Source organism: Anas acuta, chromosome 6, assembly GCF_963932015.1.
Source record: "Anas acuta chromosome 6, bAnaAcu1.1, whole genome shotgun sequence".
Classification (NCBI taxonomy): domain Eukaryota; kingdom Metazoa; phylum Chordata; class Aves; order Anseriformes; family Anatidae; genus Anas; species Anas acuta.
Window position 1 is genome coordinate 21,476,769 of NC_088984.1, and position 21,934 is coordinate 21,498,702.

General features: G+C 38.3%; 1 protein-coding gene and 1 long non-coding RNA gene across 2 annotated transcripts in view; both read left to right on the forward strand.

Annotated features, from left to right (window-relative positions):
* The window catches only part of RAPGEF4 (Rap guanine nucleotide exchange factor 4), a 151,237-nt gene that overhangs the window by 34,412 nt on the left and 94,891 nt on the right, over positions 1-21,934 (forward strand).
* On the forward strand, positions 11,692-16,625 carry LOC137858250 (uncharacterized). Its single transcript, XR_011097595.1, has 2 exons — positions 11,692-11,864; positions 16,213-16,625. It is a non-coding gene; the product is annotated as an uncharacterized lncRNA (long non-coding RNA).

The following is a 21,934-nucleotide window of genomic DNA, read 5'->3' on the forward strand; positions in this document are numbered from 1 at the left end:
CTTCACTTGTGAAGAATATTTTCAAAGTATTTTTGTGTTTATAAAAGTTATAAGGTGCCCTAGTATCTGGTGCTAGATATGGTCTGAACTAAAGTGAAGTTAGTGACGTAAATTATGCAATCTATGTGCACTGGAAAAAAATATTGAAAAATTACCACAGTTCTGGTATTGCAAAGGTACACAGAATTTATTGTGAAGTTCACTCTAAAAAGAAGGAAGGGGAAGTATTAGAAAATAAGGCATTGAAGAATGTGTAATTTCTAACATTTAAATTAAAGCAACTTAAGCTTTTTTTGACCTCTTATCATGATTATCACTCTGCTAAATCTGCCCCTCTATCAATATCTACATTGTTAAATAAATAGCTTACATAAAACTAAACAATCCTCTTCACAGTAAATACTGTTGCTTACTCTTAACATGACAAAAGTATTCATTTTTGCATGTGCCTGTTCTGGTGGTTGTGGAGTATCCCTTTGTGCTCATGTTGCAAGAAAGCAGAGGAAGAAGTGACCCCAAACTCACCTCCAACTTTGCCTGTTTGCTTCATGCAGATCTCACTCTTCAGTCAAAAATTGTGTGACTCTCTGTGTACTGGCAGATAATCAAGGTCAGGAAGATAAAGCAGAAATATAATAATTATATACTTTATCTTGCAGAACCCACAACATTCAAAGCATGCACATTTGACTTTGACTAGTTGAAATTACAAATCCCTTTCTATGCAGGACTTATGTAAATATTCACATGAAAGTACACTAACCAACTTTGTTCTGTTTTCATCTCCAGCAGACAAATTTGCTCTTTGGAAGCTTGCTTATAAATGTTGTGCTTACCCCTCTGCCATGGCTGGAACAAGTAACTCTTGTTTCTGTGCCCACTCAAACCTGATGGTGGTTGGCCTCCTTGCTCATTTATATGTTCTCACGACATCTTTGGTTTCCAAAATGCATTAATGTTAAACAAACATAATTCAATTTTTTGATAACACTTTATTACCATGTCCGTCTCTTCTTAGAACTTTTTACCATTCTGTGACTTTCTTCACCTTTTGCAGCACACTCCTCTATGAGAAAACTGCCTTATTCAGGCCTTACTGATTAAGATTAGAGGATGGTGTTAGGAACCAGAAACTTTTGGAAATTTTTCTGCACAGAAAAGTGAAAGCAAGAGGTATCTTAAGATCTTTTAATCAAATCCAGACTTGTTAGAAATAATGATAAATTTAAAAAGAATCCCCTGCTGGAAAAAAGCAGTGCACTTAGCATGTCTAGATTTACTTATTCCAAACTTAGTTGCAGGAGAAGGAAGTTATCTCTCAATATCTAATGAACAACTTTATGGCATGGATCTCTGAACAAGAAACCCATCCCACATTCACTGTAGGTCATGTTACCCCTTTATCTAGGGTAGCTGTCTACCTTTGCAAAAACACTTTTTCTCTGTTCTCTTTACTCAAGCTGGGTTTTGACCTTCTCTAATATTTTTTTTTTTCCTAAGTGTGTCTAAAACATGTCTTAAAATGGTCTTTACTCATGGGCTATCAGGAGTTGAATGAGGCCATGAGTAGGAGGCCATGTCGTTCCATCAGGCCATGTCTGTCCATTGAACAGAGGCAACATTCTCATTTGCAATTGAGGAATCAATTTCATCTGGCTGGTTTGAAGGCTTTAAAGCTAAGTTTATCTCTCTTGGCTATTAAAAATACATTTAATGATAGATTCAGCATGTCAAAGATTCTTTAAGGGAAAGCAAGAGATAAAACAAGTACAATGTTATGTTGCTGGGCAGTCAGTTTATAACTGTCATCCTTTATTTCATCTCCAACCTGCAGTCTGATCTTGTGTGGGAAGTAGAAGAGGACACTTGATAGCACCATCACTGAAATGCAGGCAGATTGTAGAACCATTTTGAGAAAAGTGAGAAATCCAATTTCATTGTAATAATGTTGTTTTAAGGAAAAAAATTAGGCTGATTGGTAGCTGCTCAGAAGGATAAAACATAGACTTATGCTTCCTGTTATTGTTTGGCAAGTGGGTTCTGCAACCCATGGGACAGCGTATCATCTCATCGATTTTGTTCCTGACGATTGCTGCTTATGTAGCCCACCTTGTGGCCCATGCAGTTTGCAGCTAGGAGTCTCCTCTGATTTGTAGGGATTGCTGTATTTCAAATCCCATCTCAGCTTTTCTTTTGAAAGAAATGTCCCTGCTGTTTTCTCTTGCAGAGAGTGCCTTGAAATGTAAACTGGATACCTGGTGTTAAAAACGTTGCTACTGATTTATTTTCCCTAAGCTATTGATTATGTGGTCTTCTAGTCACTAATGTCAGGTCTGTACTGCTGGCAAGGTTGTGGAGAAAATGTCAGTGTTACCTCTTTTTTGGTGAGGTATAGGTAATAGGGGACTGCTATAAGGAATAGTTGCAAAAGAACTTTTCCTTTCATACATTGTATTGTCCCTAAGATAATTTGCTGAATGAGGTTAAAATATAGGAAAAGCTTTGGGTTGGCTTTTTGAAACTTGTAGTATATTACCATAATTTTTCCATGTCATGGCAGTGCTCCATGGGAGGAACGGGCTGTTGCTGGTTATATAGACTACCAGTAAATTCCTTTGTTCTTCCCTTTTGAAAGCCTAAGATGTGTCCAGCTCTGCTATGCAGTGATTGTGATTTCTAGCCGCAAAAAGACAGGTCATGTAAACCTGTCTCATGAAGACTATAAGTCTTCCGTTGCAATTTTTTTCAAGGCATTTAATTTTACCCTCGTTTTCTTCTATATAAAAACTGAGAAGATAGAAAAAAAATAAAATATATATATTTTACTGAAAGCTTTTTGGTGATTGTTGAGTAGTTGCACATGCTATAAACATCCGGGTATATCATGTACAGCACTTACTTGAACCCACAGACTCTCAGCTTCTCTGGAAAGTTGCCTTTTGCTGTGCTTTTTCTGGGGCTGCAGCACAAGTAGCTCAGTGTCCTTTTCGTGGTGGGACTCTCATTGTGGCTTAAAAAAATCTGTTTTTTTTTTTTTTTTTTTTTGCATAGGTTTCCTTAAGTTTTAGATGTCTGCCAAACTGTCACATTATTGATCGTTTAACCTCCGAAAAGCTTCTTGCCTGTCTCAATCTAGTATTTGACATTTTAAACAAATCAGTTACTTGCATAAATAAGCACCCTGCTGTCTTATCCTAGGTTTCGAGAATATGCATTTTCCTTACCTGCATGTATTTATTTGCTTGAAATTGAAGTGGGCTTGGGATCGAGAATAGATTGGAAATACATTTAAAAGTCTGCTTTCAAAAGCCTTTCCTTTTCCCAAGTAACACTCTTTGTGAAATATTTTGTTGATTTCTTTTTCTCCAATTAGCCATATTCCCTTTTAGCAAGGTTTTAATGTGTTTTTTTTTTTTTTTTTTTTTTTAGTAGAGAAATCATGTTTAATTAAAAGTTACTTGCATGTTTTCAATTATAGATGATAATTTGTTTGGCTTTACACTCTCAATTGCCTCGAGTAATTTCTTGTAGAAATACATATAATCTATTTGCATGTTTGAAGTATTAGCGTGTCATTTGCATAGCTTGTGTGTAACACTTAAACAAACCACAGGGGCTTAGGAAGGGCAGATCATGTTTTTTTTTAGTTCTTTCTGGCCCGTCCTGAATAGATATGGAACCAACTTTTGCTGAGAGAACTGGAAATTGTGTTATCAAATCAAGTCTCAATTCTCTAGACAGGTTGTTTTGGCAAATAATTGGGAGTTGAGCAGGTGTGACAGCAGAACTGTTATATACATATTTTTGCTTGACATAAGTCAAGTGGATTGATGTTTATTCTTACTTCACGCCCTTGTCTAATTCCCTTGTAGCAGAGGGAATCTATATTAACGCATCCCAGTTGGTGTATGTCACGATTCCAACAGACAAAGCTGTTGTAGGTTTAGTTGCTGGAGGTGAGATGGTAGCAGGTTTAAATTTTTTTTGTGACCACGTGTTAAAACCATAGTTTGATTGGTCTACTAACATAAGTTCTGTGGTTAGGTCCTTGAGTGGAACGTAGCATATGTTTCTCCTCACCCATGTTTAGAGAGGTGAACTCAGCCTGGTTTAGGTACAGTGAAGTACTGCCATGGTAAAGGTGATGGAGTGTCTATTTTATATGGTAAGACTAAAAGAGCATGTCTTGTTTAGTCTGCTGATGTGACAGCTGATAGGAAATGTGATTGCCTTCTATAAATGCATAAAACCACCATTCAGGGGAAAGAATCTGTTAAATAGTGCTGCTCAGGAACAGGTTGGTACTAATGCAGCTTGACTGTACAGTAGAAGCTTCTCTCTAACCATCAGAGCAATGAGGTTACAAAACAGTTTTCTAATGGTAGCCTGGGGACAAAAATATCCCAAACTGGTATGGTTAAAGTGGAATTGAATACTTCTGCTGTCACTTCCTGTGTACCTGCAGTAGTAGCTCCAGTGCTATGCTTATATACCAGTTTTCAGTATTTTGGCTAACTTTCCTAGTACAGCGAAGACCTACATGAAACCCTGGGATCCAGACCTTGCCTCAGTTCTTAGTGAAAAAGTATCCGTACAGCTCATCCTACTTTTTGAGTTGACAGCAGTTTTCTCTTTTGTTTGCCACATCCGTGCCACGCTCCTTTTTGCTGGTAGATGCTAGTCAGAAAGGTCACCACCATTGTTACCTCCCTGATGTAAGGACCTTGATTTCTTTTTTGCTGTTGTAGCACGCTTTTTCACAGATGGTGTGAACTGGAGCGCTCCTAGCAGATCAGAGCTGTTTCATTAGGATTCTTGTCCTGAAATGAGAGATTTGAACATGTGAATCACATTTCCAAGAGAAGGCAACATAGAATTGCTGCTCATTGGGTGAGTCCAGTTCTGATTCAACGAAAGATAGAAGAGCTCCTTTCGTATTTTTTTAAATAGACACCTTCAGTTGTTTGAGTGTGTGGTGGTAAGCACCTATCATCCAGAGACTTACCAAGCTCAAAATTGCAAGATGCTTACTCAGCATCTGTGAGGAGCTGCTCCAAGTCTGGGAGGAGATGAGATTGAAGGTGCATCAGCTCTTCAGTGTGCATTTAGTCAGCTTCTGGCAGCTCAGCATCAGACATCCTTTGATATTCTCTTTTCAGCTATCTTTCCTTAGGAGATTCTCACTCTGGCTTCTGAGTGCCCTTCTGCAGTCACCAATTTCATTCCTTATCAGCAACACATGAAAAGGGGAGGAAAACTGGAGAGACTTGAAGTCATGTAAAGTCCAGCAGCTAGATCTAAAAATGTCATTGTTATTCTTACAAAACTGTTGCTCTGTGAGAATGAGCATGGTTAGGTCTTACATTCTGTGTTTGAGGTTGCTGTATAGGTAAAACCCAGGAAGCACTTTGAAATGGATATTGCCACATTTTGCCACAGAGGACTTGACATGAGAAGAAAAATACCCTCTTTGCTTCAGAATTAATTCAGTGTTTTATAATAAACACTGTTTCCTTCTTTCCTCTTTTTCTGTTTAGTGTTAAGATACTCCATCTAATGTTTGTTTAAAATGATGCTGATAATAAGCAGAGAATAGATCTTTATGAGTAGCTGAAATTTGTCTGGTATTTAAATATTACTGATGTTTCAGTGGCACATATTTCTTGTTTAATATTCAGGCATGGCATTTGTTTTTGAAGGAGTACTTATCTTCTGTGATCAGGGAGAGTAGCAGTTAGGAGCAGCAGTGATGTGAGTCATTTTGACAGTGAGCAAACTTGTCAGTGTGTTCACGTTTTCAAGACTAGATGGTCTTAGACATCCATTTTTTCCTAAATATTTTTCAAAGTACTAATGAAAATTTAAACAGCTGTGGCTCATGATGTCTTGAATTGAAAAGATCATGAATTAACAATTGCATTTTACTGCTAAAATACTACTTGTTTACTGGAAAGTCACAATGGGGTAATGATAAGGTTCAGTGAGGTTCTTTTGTAATACTTTTAATAGCTAAATTTGACAATCCCATAGTGTAAAATATGTCAGTCCTAAGAAGAATAGAGAGAATTTGTAATGAACACACACGCTGTAAGGCAGTTAATTCTTTTTTTAGTCAAATGAATTTATACGTTAAGTACCTTTAAGCCCCGGGTGGTTTTTTGTTAGTTTTTGTTGTTGTTGTTGTCGTCTCTTCCTTCCATAAGCCTCGTTTTCATTAATTTCACACTGGCCACTTTGGGATAAACTAGAATTTCACTGCATGCATATAATACGTTTGTGTTAGAAAGTGAAAATTTCATGGTTTTGGCTGAAATGTTGGTGTATTACAGCTGTCTCTTGCCTAAGGCCATCTGCATAGGAGAATATTTCTTTAACAGAGTAAATCATAAAAAGATTATAGCAGACTTATTGGAACCATTCTTCTGTATCTCTGACTGCTGCCGTTCTTGTTAAAGATATTAAAAAAGAGGCTCAGTGGATCAAAATGTGGTATTTGTGTAAGAATACTTGCTTTGCAATTGTTTCAGAGGGGAAAAAAAAATCCATGCTACATTCACTGGCTCTTTAATTTGGATTGCCAATGATAATGCAGAGTCTACTGCTAAAGAAAGGTAGGATGCAGAGGCAGAAACATTAGTGCTAATCTGCTGCAGAAGGACTAGATAAATCAGCACAGCTCTCATACATCACTAAGAGAGAAGCTGATTGCAACTTGACCATGTGCCTAAGTGGTCACATCAGCAACAAGAACGGAGCATGGATAAAAAAATTAAAATGTACCCTTAGGGCTACTTGCTGTGCAGGACCCATAATAACACATCAATGTAAGTTCAAGATTTCTTTATTTTTTATTTCCCTTTGTAATTATTGTTGTTTACAAGATTATATTTTTATTCTGCATAGATTTAGGGGAAATATAATGGAGTGAAGTATAATGCTAAACAGCTAATAGTTTGATAATGTTTATGTCTGTGAATAATAATGGACTTTATTGCTGCGTGTTTCAGTGTAGTTCTTTCTTTGAGGATATTTTAATATTTAATCCTAACCATCATATATCAGAAATTGAGTAAGGTTTGGGGTGAGATGGGAGTGAGATCTCTCTCTTCATCTTTGTCATCTTACATTTCAAAAGGACTCGAGAGGCAGAATGCCACAAATATATATTACTACTACTGGGAGAATTTTTCCATTGCTTTATTCTTTCTGTTAAGAAAAATACTTTTAGAGAGTGATTTCTGTGGACCTTTTTGTATTCCTGAATTACACACAGATGGTAATTTTCCTACAATTAAAAAAAAAAAAGTGCAATTGTTTAATTTAACGTCACTTGAGCATCTGCAAAAAGGGGAGGATAAATGGAAACTGAATAATCATTGATTGCTAGTCTGCAAATTAAATTTAAAAAGTTTTTGCAGTAAATCTTATTTCAGATCTTTTTTTTTTTTTTTTTTCTTAAACTAAATTAGGTTATCTTATTTAAATTGAGGCTACAATATAGCAAACAAATGTGTGAAAAGATTCTGGATATTCCACGTTTCCAGCTCTACCAGACTATAAAGATGTTGTTGATTGTTGCTACAAGGGAATATCTTAACTGTAGAAATCAGAGCAGCATGTTTAAGTAATACATGGGAAAATAAAAAGGAAAAGTGGAATATTACTGTTCAGGTGTTACAGTGATGCTTTGTTCAAAGAAAAAAGTATACAGTAAAAGCTACTGATGTAGAATCTTATGCTGTCTCTCATGGCTTTAGGAAAAGACAGGCTTTTTTTTTTTTTTTTTTTAGGAAAGGGCAGGTTTTGCTGTGCACTCTGAAAGTGGGATATTTTTGGAAGCATGTTTAAAAAAAACAAAACAAAAACAATAATACTTTACATATTTACTTATTTTTAGGGAAAGTTAGGGTGCTTCAAGCAAATTTATGGAATATGAAAAAGGAGGAGTGAAGGATGCCTCAGTGATAGGAACTTGAGAAAGTAAGTGTAAAGATACAGAAAAACACCTATTTATTTTTTGTTTTGTGGCTATGGTCAAGTGTAATAACAGGAGGCTTAGAAAGTAGCCTGCATTTAATTGACAAGTGGATTATTTTTGTTGCAAGTGAAAAATGTGTAAGTAGTTGTATCTGCCATACAGATAGTTGTATGGCAAGAAGAACAAGAGGTGGGAATGGAGAAAGGGAAAGGTGAGGCTTTATGTCAAAAAAAAAAAAAAAAAAAAGTTAATTCTTCCCAGCATTATAAATAACCAGCCTGGTTCACTGACAGATGAAATGTGGACCAAGTGACAAGTTTATTTTTGTGCAGGATATGCATGTGCACGATCACACAGGCTCTTGGTTGTACTCAGCCCCTGAAGCTGCTGAGGTCCCATTGGGAACATGTAGCTTTACATTCTGACTTGGAGAGGAAAAAAAAAAAAAGGAAAGATGTATGGCAACAGGAAGCATGGAGGATTTAGTGGTTTCTTGGCTGTCGCTTCTGTTTTCATGTACCCAATGTGGTATTAAGTTGTAAACTCCATGGCAGACTGATTATATTCTTGTAACACGTGAAAAATGTAATAATCTGGCTCCAGTTAATGGAGTTCTGCTTCTGTTACTAAAATAGAGAGGACCTTTTTTTCTGAGTTCATTGGAACAGCAGGCGAGTATTCTGGTTTACAGAGATAATAAAACAAGTAAATAGTTTTCCTTTTCTTGTAACTGGACAAAATTTATAAAGATTTAGAAGGCCAAAGTTATCGTGAACAGTTCAAAACTGCTACATATGAACACAACTACAGATTGTTGGCATATTGTGATCTTAAAACAAACACTTGCTTCTCTGTATTTCTGTGAAGTTTCATAATGTAGTCACTTAAATTATGTGCTAAATGAATTACATTGTATATGGTAAAACTGGGCTTAGGTCATGTTTTCTATTAAGTTTTCTTTTTAGCTGAAGAAACAAAAAGTACTGAGTGCATTTTGTAGGCCAGATTTGATCTTGTGTGTAGTTTTTATTAGTCAAGAGAAAGCACATCCTCTCACTCTAGAGTGAAATTCTGGATTTATCTATTATGCTGAGTGTTTTGCTGTTACCTGTAAATTCTCTCACTAGACTCCAACCTGGTCTTTATTTCTACTTTCAGTTTTAATCAATAAATTTATGCTAATTATAGTTTCTTGTACTTAAGAGAAAAGTGTGCTAATGGACACCATTCCCTGCACTTTCGGAGCAGCAGGGGATTTGTTGATGCAGACTTCAGTATATTGAATTTGCTTATACCTATGATATTCAGGCAACAACATACAATAGGAGCAAGAATATTTTGGCGGAAAAGCTCCTATTTATTAATGTTACCAGTGCAAGGCCTGAAGCCTTAAAGCAACATGTGCCCTATTGTGGTATCTCACACAGGCTATCAAAATACCTGAGTATAATCATAGGATTTCAAACTGTTTTGATTAGATGGCATTTATTTTAGTTTTCTGTCTACAGAACAGCACAACTTGTTAAAGCTAAAAGTTTGGCATCTTCCATCTCAGTGTTGGTCACAGAAGAAACCTGTATTGCCCCAAGAAGAGGTCCTTTGAGCTCTGTGATACCAAAGGAGAGAATGTACTGCATTGCTTCAAGGAATATGTTGTGTTCCTATCCCGAGTCTTGCCTGATCTCCTCCCCAGACTAAGGCGTGACATGGCTTTTTTTGATTCTTGCTCTTCCTTGTCCTTCTTGGGTTCTAGTCACCTCTGATGAGAAGACCATTTCCCAACTAGCCCAGGTGACCTGAGAACTGTAGTTCTTTGAAGTATGCCAGAAAAGCTCTTATCTTACTTTATCCATGCAGGCCTAAGAGCTCATTGATTTCTTCCCAAGTTCAATAATCACTAATCTGTCCGCTGAATTGTCTGGAATGCTCTGTATCACCACCAACTTCCTGTGTAAGATGTTAACTCGCAAGCTGTGGTATAGAAAGCAGCTACAGATCAACTCATACTTTCACGTCAGTTACCCCCTCAAGTACACTTTGAAAATTGTGTTCAACAACTTTGTCCTTGGGCAGCATTGCACGTGCTGTGAAGAGATACGTATGGTAATTATCTCAACAAAGTGAATTCCCATCTGTTATCAGTCTCTTCTAGGAAGACAATGAATCTCTGGAAGGAGCAAGAGAATTTTACATGTAATTGGATTATAATACAAATAATACCTGTTACAGCTGGCAGGATAACTGAATTAATTTATGCCCTGATGTGGTCCTCCAACCCAATCTTCAAACCTGTGTTGAAAATAACTTCATGTTTATAAATTTTTATGGAAGAAGATCATACATGGAAAGGAATTGCTTTGGTGTCACTCCTTCTAGCTTTCAAGTTGTCTTCCCAGCCTTGCTAAATGCTGCCCCTGAAGTGGATTTCTTCCAGAACGTTGTGCACTGCATGGTACTAGACTCTGCCGGGGTACACACAGCAGGGTTAGCCAACAGATAACTTCTAAGGACAACCACTTGCCTGATCTTTCAGTCTTGTTTAATGGAGATTTAGAATGAAAATATGTTCAAAGAGGGCATCATGCAGACTGATATCTATAACTCTGCTATTCTCTGAAAATCCTGATTAGGGTGACAGTGACTTGTGAAGCTTTATGAAGCTTTTTACAGTTTTTGTTACCTCTCTATTATTATCCTGGAAAGTAAATAGTTACATATTGGATAACCATATGGATGATGTGTTGGTATATTTTAAGAAGATTGCTCAGATGGCTCGGAGCCCACAGTGGCAGTGCCAGGATTTTTATGTACTGAAGATCTAAACAAATAACTGAAAGACGGAGGGGACAATTGCTGAAAGGAAGAGGGAGCAATAAAACTTAGAGCTCACCTTTAGTATTGGTGATGGGGATCAAGGCTGTGGGAGAAGTGTAGCATGGCTTCTTGTAGTGCAGTTGCTCCATCTCCCAGTTACGTTCCCTGTTTGAGCAGCGTAGGTGGCTGTTCCTGGTTTCTGTTCCCAGCACTATGCTGCCAGTGCTGCTGCTGCATGCTCCTGCCTCAGTGGTTCAGCTGAACTTCCCAGAAGGAGGTAGTGGAGACTCAGATTGAACTTTTCACTACAAGTCTGTACAAACCCCATTTTTTGATTTACTATGACCATTTTGTTGATAACAGGGCCATTGAATAATCTGACGTTCTTTTTCATTAGGACTGATGTTGAGTGGTGGAAGGAAGAAAGGAGGCAGAAAGAAAGGTGTGGGGAAAAGTACAAAGAAAATTCTTGAGGTATTGAGTAATTCCATAATGATGGTATCTGTTACCATTTTTGTTCAGTGTTTGAATACTGCTTATGCATATTAGCAATCTGTTTGAGTGAGAAAGGACCCTGTCAACCCAGTCCACTCACCGTGCTGTAAATGTAACCTTGGTGAAGGAAAGGAACTGTTTGAAACACTGATATCTTTTAGTCAGGATTTATCATGATCTGTAAATCACGTAATTCTTATAACAAGAAGCCTTCAGATGTTTTAAACCTTGACAATTTTTCATCCATCAAGGAGATTTGAGAAAGACCAAGGCAGCAAGTGTTCTCTCAGACTAGACAGAGTGGGCTGTTGTATATCAGGAGCTGCATTTCCTATTTTGCTGCTTCTGCCAGAAATTCTTTTGTCAGAAACTTTGTCATTTGAGCTTTTATCTGTTTTGAGGGGAAGGAAGTTAAACATCCCAGTTAACATCACCATCACTGCAACAGTAATTCTGCAGACAGTGGAAGACTATGGAAAACTGATAACTGCACACAAATGCCTAATTTCCCCTGGCCGCAATGAGGAGAGAGAGAATTGTCAGCTCCATTTTACAGTGGGGAGATACTTCAGTACAGGTCTGTGCTTTTAATATTATTATTTTTTTAATTTTATTTTTTTTAATTTGTTAATTTTAATTTTTAATATTAAATATTAACCTGTGGATAATTCTGAATAAGCCAGGGTGGCAAGTATATTAGTTCCATGTCTGTTACTACTTTTTGCTGTATTGCTACATATACAGTTAACTGTCACAACTAATGCTGTTTTCTGTTACTGAATCTTCCTCTTTGAGAGAGCAAGAGTACAGGTCAGATTTCTCAGGAACTTTTTAAAAATTATTTTTAGTGCATTCACAAAGTTTCCCAAGAAGTTTGGATACAAGAATTAAAACCTTGCCTTCTTTAACCTCAATAGGTATGAACAAACCATCTGGGTTTCAGTGGGAAAGCTCTTGCATGCATTTGAGTGGAGAATTTGACCAAGAGTCAAGAAAGAAAGCTGGAAGTTTCAATATATATGAGACAGGCTATTTTTATTTTTATTTTTATTTTTATTTTTATTTTTATTTTTATTTTTATTTTTATTTTTATTTATTTTTATTTTTATTTTTATTTATTTTTATTTACCACGTGATAACAGTGTTTCTGACTTCTGAGTTCCCTACTCTTCGGACAGTCTATTTTTAATAGAGAGTATTTGAATGTCAGTGTGGAGCTCAGCTTGCTGAGGGTTAGTGTGCAGCACTCAGCAGTCGGAGATCTCTCTCATTTGTTGTTAGTCCTATCAAGAACTACTACTGTGGTGAATGGCAGCATTCCAGACTGCATCTCAGTCACATGGATTATTCTTTCAAGCAATGCTTGTCTGGGGAAAAGACTATCTGGGGCTTGAATTTGAAGGGCCTTTCACAGTTTTGGTGTACTCAGCTGAGAAGAACAATCAATACTTTATGCATGTGTAGCTGCTGAAAGTGTTTAATATGTTTGCTCTCTGAGAAGAGTCCATGCCTGGGGTCAAAGTGACATAAAACACATCTTTTTTTTTCCCTATTTTTTTTCCCCCCAAATTAAGGTTTATGTGCTAATAACTTCATGGCAGTGACGACTAAAATGCATATTATCTTTGATGTACCTGTATTGTGGCCATCTTTGAAAGTGCCTAGCACCTGTCTGAAGATTTTGTGACATTCATGCAGTAGTGGTGCTAGTAGTGGCAGTAGTGTGGGCTGTTGTGGAACAGGAAGGTTCAGTAGGGATGAAACAGAGACTTCCTGAAGGAGATGGAGCACTGGAAGACAAACAGAAAGCTGTTAACGCAATATAGCTGTCACTTCAAACATGTGGAGAACATGTGGTCAAATGCCTTTTGCATTTGCATTTTTGCATTCTTTGTTATGTTGAGAACACTTGTTCCTATCAAACAGAGTCTTGCAGGCACTGATACTACTTTTCAGCCCCCTAATTCACAGTACTTTTACTCACATATGCATATAATCCAAATAATTTAAGCACAAAAATCCTGTGCAGAAAGGATTTTATTCAAACAAAACAAAATAAACCACAACCCCCTCTGATGTTAATGCTCCAAAGGAAACCCAAGTATCTCCTGGGATTAATGAGTAGGTGGGAGGAGTTCATTGCCTCAGGCATAGCCAAGGGCCATTAATTCCGGCTAGTCATTAATCCTCATGTAATGCCCTATGCTAATGCCACAGTTCCTGTTACAACACAGAAATAGAATTGACTGACCTATGGATTTGGATGGGTTATGTTATTCTTATAATGATTGCTTATATTTCTAAATGCTTATCACTATAGTGTTGGACAGAGTTTCAGTTTATAAGCTTCATGTCTTTCCAGAGAGTTAATGCATTGTGCATTACTCATATGGAAGCCTGAAATGGTGGTGTTAGTATTCCATTCTGTCCTAGCCTTTAAATAAATATTGAAGCAGTCTTGGTAGAGAAAAAATTGGTATCGATATCCTCTAAGGATGATTAGCATACATATTCTCATATTTAGAGAAAATGAAAATTGAACATATAACTCCTTTACTCTGTGGTTGCCGTGTAAGGCTAAGTGAAGTTTAAATTGCATTCATTTTAGTTGTTTGTTTGATTAAAAAAAAAAAAAGCTCCTGAAATTTTAATGAAATAATTTCAGTACCCAAAGAAATAGTGATAAAGGACAGACTAGTTATAAACTATTTAGATGCAGCTGCCATCACATGCCCTTTACATGTGTGCTCATACACTCGGCGCTATACAATAAAAGTATTGCTGGGTAGATCTTAAAATGCAGGAGAAAAAAGTTCAAGGGCAAGCCCCCAGCTTAGCAGATCATGTGAACACACATGACTCTAAGCAGCACGGAACTTAGCTAGAAAACAGCAGCTGTAAGAAATGTCAGAATGCTAGAGTTGTATCTCTGTTTAAATTCTCCTAAAATGTTTTTTCTCAAGAAGAAGGTTATTAACTTGACCTTTACATAGAGTCCTTCTTTGTCAGGGATGCCAAAGCACTTTACAGATGCAGAGATTGAGTATTGACATGCATATGTCAGAAGGAAAGCTCACTGCATAGTGATAGCACAGAGCTTTGGAAATGCAGAAGTACAACTACAGATGGGCTTGACTACCACATACTCTGAAAAACCATACAGCAGTACTGCATAGCAGCTCAGGTCGGGAAGTGTGGGATACTTTACTCAGCTGAAAATATAGGTGAGTTAACAAAGTTAGACTGTACAAGAACACTGGTGAACTTTTTAAAAAGAGAAGAAGCTGAGCTTTCTATAATAAGCACTTGTGGTGAAGACATAGATTGTATTGCTGAAACATGAAATTCCTGTACTACATTGGTTCCAAGAAAGAGGGTATGGGATTGTATGGGGGCGGATTTAGGATAAATAACCACTTCCTACAGTGCTGTCAGTGCTCATTATTTACCCAGCTGGGCCTTGTTTAGTTTATGAATTCAAAATTGATCATAGCAGAGCATGTTGGAGCATGTTAGAGTGAAAGAGAAGGATTAGGATAGACTGTCTCTTGTTATACCAGAATTGCTTGAAATTTATAGAAGTTGTATTCAAACTTTAAAAAGGATGTTATGGAAACAGGTTTGTGTTCATGTACGTGTGTGTGTGTATATATATATATTCTTTTTTCCTCGTTGTGAAATTTCATTGACACTTGTGTTCATCTCACACACAGAGGGAAAAGAGCCTTGAGCTCTTTCGTTTTACAAAGCCTCGCTGGAATTCTCTTCCATTCAGTGGTGATGGCCAGTTCTAACATTACAGCACCTTGCCTTGAAAACCAGCATTTTCAAGACAGGCATTTTTCAGTGTTATACATTATTCATTTTCCTTCCTTTGGTTTTCTTTGCTGTTAGTTTCTTTTGCCACTGTGCAGGAGGAGGAGAGATGAGGGAAGGAGGAGGTGGTAGCACTCTTCCTCTGCTCACTGTCCGTTTTCCCCCTTTTCCCTGGCTCAGAATGAATTTTGTACTGTTTACAGAGCTGTCAGAAACAAGGGGTGGGAGGAAGGAAGAGGAGGGGAGGACAAAGTGAGAATGGGAGGAAACCTTTGCTCTCTGATGTCACTGTAAGTCAAACATGCAGCCATTCACCCTTCTGACAGTTACTGTAATATAAATTAGGCTGTTTTAGGGCATGATGAGGATTTCCTCTTTCACAACTGGGAGTTAGCTAATAGTCTTCATTTAATTCCTCTGTGAATTAAGAATTTTTAAAATCTTAAATAGAGTGAAAACTAATCCCTTGGAGTCTGTACTTGCCAGTGCTGAGCTGAGATGATCCTGGTGTTCCACAAAGGTGTGGGTGAGGTTTTGTCCAATACTCTGCATTGGCCTAAGCAGATCCACAGAGGATTGTACTATCTGACAGCGTGTGCATGGTACTGAAAAGTTTGTACGGAAATAGGGGAACACATCTTTTTCCCAGGAACTTGAGAGTAGTTTTCTTTACCTTTTTCTTATGAGATCTCATGCTGGTTTATCCATGGGGTCTGGAGTATTCCAGACTTCTGTTTCAAAGGTTGTTCTATGGATAGGAGCATCTGAAACCGAATGGAGATTTTGTGGAGGTCTGTGCAGACCTAGCTCAGTAGCGTTTAGTGTGTGTTGGATATGAACAGTTGGAGGGCTGCAATACCAGTACATACAGAAACATCTGGAAACCACTGGGTTAAACCCTTCCAAAGATGGCAGTGACTTCTGGAACACTTCAGACATGGAGCAGAGAGGGACCAGCAGTTCTTGTGTGTTGTTTCCAAAGAGACATGTCACTGCAGTTTGATGCTGACTTTTTACTATTTGAATATATCTGGTTTGAGTTTCCTTTTCCTTTGAAAGGACTTCCAAATATTTTTAAACTTCCTTCCTGATGTTTGTCTTTTTTCCAGATTCCAAAATTAGATCAAGTCACATTTCCTCATGGAACTTCGGGTGCAAGGAAGCACTGAGCTTTTGCAGCCCCTAGTCTGAAGTTGCCTGCTCCAGTAGATGACCTGCGCTGTCATGCACGCTATCCAAAACAATTGGACAATGGCAAACTTTTAAAGTTAATGCATGTCCTGGTTATTGTCCTGTCCCCCTCAGCTTGTGCATTCTGACACTTGCTTGATGTCGCTGAGTCCCGTTTATTGAAAATAACATTTAATCCATGACTTGCCTGCTGCATTCTTGTTTGACCTGTTAACTGTTAAGCCAAAAAATTATTTTAAGAATGGACTTGTCAAAGGGAGCATATCTCCTCCCTTCAAAGACCTCTGAGGATGAATATTTGATTAAAATGTGACTGCAGCATTAAAATGGATGCCCTGTGTCTTTTTGTAAATGAATGACTAGTGAACTCGTGGACTGTCTAGCTTTTAATTGGCAAATTATTCAGCAAGTGTTTCAGGGGGAATTGCAGGGGAGGGTGGGAAGTTAGTTGATTTTTAGATAAATTCATTACAACTTCTATTCCTACTGCTAGTTTGAAGATAATTAAATCCCAAGATAGATCTACAGACAGTTTAAATTTCCCCTCTGGAAATGTGCAATAAAACCCCAGGCCTGAGGTGGGCAACCCACAGCAAAAAAGGATGTTAGGCTTGTGGTCATCTTAGCTGTGACTGTACTCATGACCCATGCAGCTCCCACACCAGCCTTTTCCTCTGTCTGCTTCTTTCTTTGAGCTCCAGTGAATGGCTGCTGATAAAATCTGCTCTCAAAAGGGCATGGAAACCAAATGCCTGCCTGTTTTAAATGCCTGCCTGTTTTTCTACTCTGATGGGTCACAAGGACAGCCAAATAATTAGATATGCTTATGAGCTTTACAGAAGGCTCTAGGACAGTTAGTACAGAGGGAAAAGAATGGATAGACATCCTGTACAGTTGCCTAAATGCACTGCTGGAACTCTAATGGAAAAGATCATGAAATGGGGTATCAGGACATGGAAAGTAGCATAGTTTGAATTAGTTAATTTGTTTGAAAGTTGTGATAGTAATTTGTGAAGAGAATACATGTAGACTGTCCCATTTGATGCGTATGAGTTCAGTGTTGCTATCTTTGTTTCTGTAAGTAATGTGATCCAATGTAACAGCACATGATAACTAGGTTGTAACACAAAAGGTTCTGGAAATAGTCCGAATGTGTTTCACACTGGGTCATTCTGGCACACTTGCTAAGATCATTGACTAATTTTCTTTTCTCAGTAGTTGTCTGCTATCAACTTAGCAGAAACAAAACAGCTCAAAATATTGTAAAAATTGAAGAACAAAGCCTGAAGGGTTACTGTTATTTTCAAAGAACTCTTTCAAACCAGAAAGCTTGGTAGAGGTGTGATATGCAGGCAACCTATAGAACCTAGGTTCTCCCTGCCCTATGAACAGGCCAAAGGGTAGTGGTGCCAGCTCCAGTCAGATTCTTTTTAACGTGCTCTGTGATCTGGAAGACAAACAATTAGAAATGGCTGGCTGATCTGGGTATTCATCTTTGTACAGTCAGAAACAAGACAGCGCATACAAATTCAGGGTGGACAGGAGGGTCAATTGTTATTTTAGTTCTTCTTTCAGTAAAAAAAAGACTCATTATTTTTATGAGAAGAAAGATTATACAAATCGATCTTGAATCACCTTTATGTTGTAGCAATACAGTTTTATTTTCTGGCTGATGTTAATTAAATTGCTTCAGTGAGATGCTCTGAATTGTAGTAGGGAGTGGAATATACGCAGTATGTATGTGTGCGTAATCTTTGTTTGCATTGAAAGATTGCTAAGGTGTTAGATATAAGATATAAAATATATATGTTAACATTGGAAAGCAAGCCAAGTGATCTTTTTTTTAATTTATTTTTTCTAGGAGTTTTATGGTGCTTTGGTTATTTCTGCAAATGTCTACCTGGATATGGTCTTTTCTGGAAAAAAGAAAAAAAAAGCAGCTATTTTCTCAACTTACAAAGAAGCTGATTGCAATGTTCTCTCAATGTTTGCATTGCCGCTTTCTGGATATTCTTTTTTTTTTTTTTTCTGTCTGCAGCAATTTCTGAAAGATTTAAATTTATTCAGTAATCCCCGTCCACTGCAGGAACCTCCCCCCCCTCCATTTTTGCAGACCTGATGAAGATGATGACATGTTGGGCACAGGAATAGGAGCCACCACCTGGGCAGGCTGTATGCCTTCATTAGGTTGAATGCTTTGTATTGTGAAGCCACTGACTACAGCCATGGGCTGCATGGGAAGGTGTGAAGAGTTGAATGTAGTCTGCATTTGCACTGTCTTTTCAGGAAAGGAATCACAAGAAATGAGATTTATAGACAGAGTAACATCATGCATTGCCACTCAGTCTCATCAATGTCTACTGAGTTTTAAAACTGGATGTGTAGGTGATTATCTACTGATGTGGACTAAGGTGTGAGAGAGAGGGAAGAGGGTGCAAGAGGAGGCCTGGAAGAGGATGGTGTTGAATAGCTACATCCACTATTGCTTGAACTTCTTGAAGTGTAAATTAGATATAGTTACACCTGAATGAAAGCTTAGCATTTGAGATCTTTGTTGATGCAAGCCTTACTATGTTAGGGGAAGAAGAACTTTTCAAAAAATACTGCTATAATTTTTATTTATAGTTACAAAAAGTCTGTAAAAACACTTCCCTGCCTAACACTGAAGTCCTGGTGGTTTCATTCCAAGTGCAATCCTCTGTTAGGTCTCCCTGAGTTTAGCCAGTACCTTTGACTTTACTAATATTAATGGTTTCTGTCACCTCTTAAAAGGATGCTGAACAGATTTCCAGCAGTCTGCAAAATCTATTTTGAATCGCAATCACAGGATTGTCAGAAAGGTTTTTGAATCTGGGCTGACCTTGCCATTGGATAGCAATGCCCTAAAAACATAAACTGGCTGCCATTGTTGCTGTAGGTCTGCTCCTTGTGGAAATTTCTGGGGTTAATCATATGACCTGTTAACGAGACATACAGTAGTACCTCATTTGCTTTAACAATTTGAAGTCAGTGTCAGCTGTATGTATTGTGTACATTCATAATTTAAATTATAATGGTATGCAGCAATAGCTCAGTGAAAATGTGTTTAGAAAAAATGTACATGGTAGATAAAATTTTTGGTCTAACTTAAATGTCCAGGCTGCAGGTATGTTGTGTTGAATTCAGACAGAATGGAGACCTGGGAGGAATATATAGTCCCCACTGCTGGTCAGTAATTATTTCAGATGTAATGAAATTTAAATAAAAATACCCGCTGGTGTCTCACTAATGGTCCTGGCCTTTCTCTGGGCAGAACACTTCCGAAATGCAGTTTGTTATAACAGAGTTTCACCAGCTTCCCTCCAGCTTGCTCACAATAGGAAAACTTAGTTTTCCAGTTAGCCAGAAGAGCCTTTTCAGTCCCAAGTTACCCTTGTGCCCAAGTTCCAATTTTTGTGCCTGCTTGCTTACCCTTAGCTGTATTCATCCCCCAGGGAGATGGTGCTGGCTTGCCAGACTGGAGTTGCCCTGAGCAGCCAGCATAATGGTTCAAATTAGGGCTGCTGTTCTCAGAAGCTGCCTCTGACACTGAGGGAAACAGAATTGGCCTAGTGCTTACCACACTGGAAAAAGCCATCCTCTTTGGAAAAAGCATTTTAATTCTGAATAAAACATTGGACTGGCTTTTACCTCATGAATAGCGCTTTATTCCACTTCAATAAATATCAGTACTGACAAGCAACTACATCGTGTCGTGACCTTACGTAAGTGTATGGCAAGGTTCCAAGTTAATTTCCACAAATGCACCGGACAGGTTTTTGTAGGTATTTGACCCCTAGGTAGGCAGTGCTGCTGCAGACAGGGCCGGTAAAACAACCTGGCAAATATCCAAGCTCCATGGACTAGTCCTGGCTTCACAGACACCACCAGGACCTCAGGTACTTCGTGCCCAGGCTCCTTAACATGGCTGAGTGCTGACAGACAGCTGAAGAGCTAGGATTTTGCACAAAGGTTTGAAAGGCAACGTTGCTCTTTGTTAATAGGGAAAGTTCAAGAGATTACAAGTGGCTGGAAGGCCGCATCTTCTGGTAGTTTGAATCTAGCCTCTCATCCTACTTGTGCTCGCTTGTCCCCTGGGAAGGGATGTTTATGTGCAATGAGGGAAACCAGGAAACTACCTGCCTCAGCGGGCCTCCGATCCAGGCAGTCTGCTCAGTGCTCGAACAGCCTGAACGAAACACTGAGCTCTTCATCTCCTGCCACTTTATAGGCTTCTGACATTACTCTAAGATCATTCCCTGCCCAATCCCACCCGGCAGTTGCATGCCCTTATCAGGTTCTGTCATTGCAAACGTGAACTTCATCATGATTCCCTGGTTTGAGATTGCATTTCAATAGAGGATTATCTTCATTAAATAGCCCTCTTTTTGGAGTTGGAAGCTTGATAAATTTCCTATCTTGACATGGAAACCCCAAGTTGTCATATACTTCTTGTGGGATTATTAAGAGGGCCAATGGTTGGGTAACTGTGTCTCAAATGCTGAAGTGTCTTTAAATTCTGTCCCCTGCGTCATTGAATGAGTGCTATATAGTTTCTGAAGTGTCTAAGCTGTTGCTATAAATGGAGTGTGGTTGCTTAAGCCATTCTGGTGCTTCGGGAAATTTTGTACCCTCAGCTTGTTTGCCAATTAAATAGGGAAGATGGTTGCAGATGCTTTGTGTAGGCTATCACTCAAAATATTAACACTAGAAAGTGTAGATGCCTGCCAGATTTCTCTTGGTATTTTCAATTTAGTGCAGGGAAAAATCAGGCTGAGGTTCATCATTTAGTGTTTGATAGAAGGCGCGCTCTCTGCTCTGTTTCTATATAGCAATCAAATCCCACATACTGTACTATATTCTGCCAGGAAATCCACTAACATATAATATGTAGTGGGTTTTATAGCCAATGCTGCAGAGCCGTTTTCCATGCAGGAGGATTTTCAGCTATTTTTTTCTGCTGCTTTGGTAAGATTTGCAATGGTTCTCTCTACAGTGCCAGATGTTGTACATAAAACAGGAAATGATATACCATTCTCTTATTGAACAGGAGAGAAGAATCTACTTTTAAAACCTAGCTGGGAGAGGTTGCTAGAAGTGCCAAGTTTAAAGAGGCAGATCAAGTGTGGGAGATGAGAAAGCAAGACAATACTCGTCTGAATGTGGCAGTGAATGCTAAATCTCAGCTGAAGCACAGTTGATGCACTGACATTAAAGGGAATGTACTGAATATATAATCATTGTGGATATATGCATGGGGTTTTGCATTGTACAATAATCAAATGAGTAGTTCTTTGTATACAGATTTACTGACACTGACGGGAATCTCAGTGGAGCTCTAATGATCTATATTTAAAGAGACATCAGCCCAATTACGTTCTGTACCGTGCATCTGTATACTCTTGAAGGAATGCAGTGTCAGAACAACATTATTTTGGCTGGCACTTCTATGGTATCCTTAATCTACTTACCTTGAAGCATTTTACAAATATTAAGTGCTTCATTCAGTAGCATTCCACTGGGCTGTGTTCATCAGGATGGTGACATGCTGACAGAGAGTTTGAATCAAAGAGCCCCTCATGAATAACCCTGGTGCCCAACAGGTCATGCCTGGCCTGCATG